Consider the following 298-nt stretch of genomic DNA (forward strand, 5'->3'; position numbering starts at 1 on the left):
ACCTGAGAGACTAGAAGAATGCTATCGTTTGACAGAAATAAGAGAGTTTGGAAGAATGGTAGCTTTGGAGGAAAAAATAGGTTCTGTTTTGAAAAGTTGAGTTTGAAATATCTCTGGGATATTCAGTTTGAAATGTCCAACAGGCAGTTGATGATATAAGACTGAAGTTCAAAAAGGAGATTAAGGCTTAACATTTAGATCTTATTATGAATTCATATTGAGATGAGATTAAACCCCTGGGAGCTGAGAGAGAGAGAGAGAGAGAGAGAGAGAGAGAGAGAGAGAGAGAGAGAGAGAG

This window comes from Petaurus breviceps, unplaced genomic scaffold (genome assembly GCF_028583685.1).
Source record: "Petaurus breviceps papuanus isolate PSGF00001 unplaced genomic scaffold, PetGlider_PUasm1.0 90842, whole genome shotgun sequence".
Taxonomy (NCBI): Eukaryota; Metazoa; Chordata; class Mammalia; order Diprotodontia; family Petauridae; genus Petaurus; species Petaurus breviceps.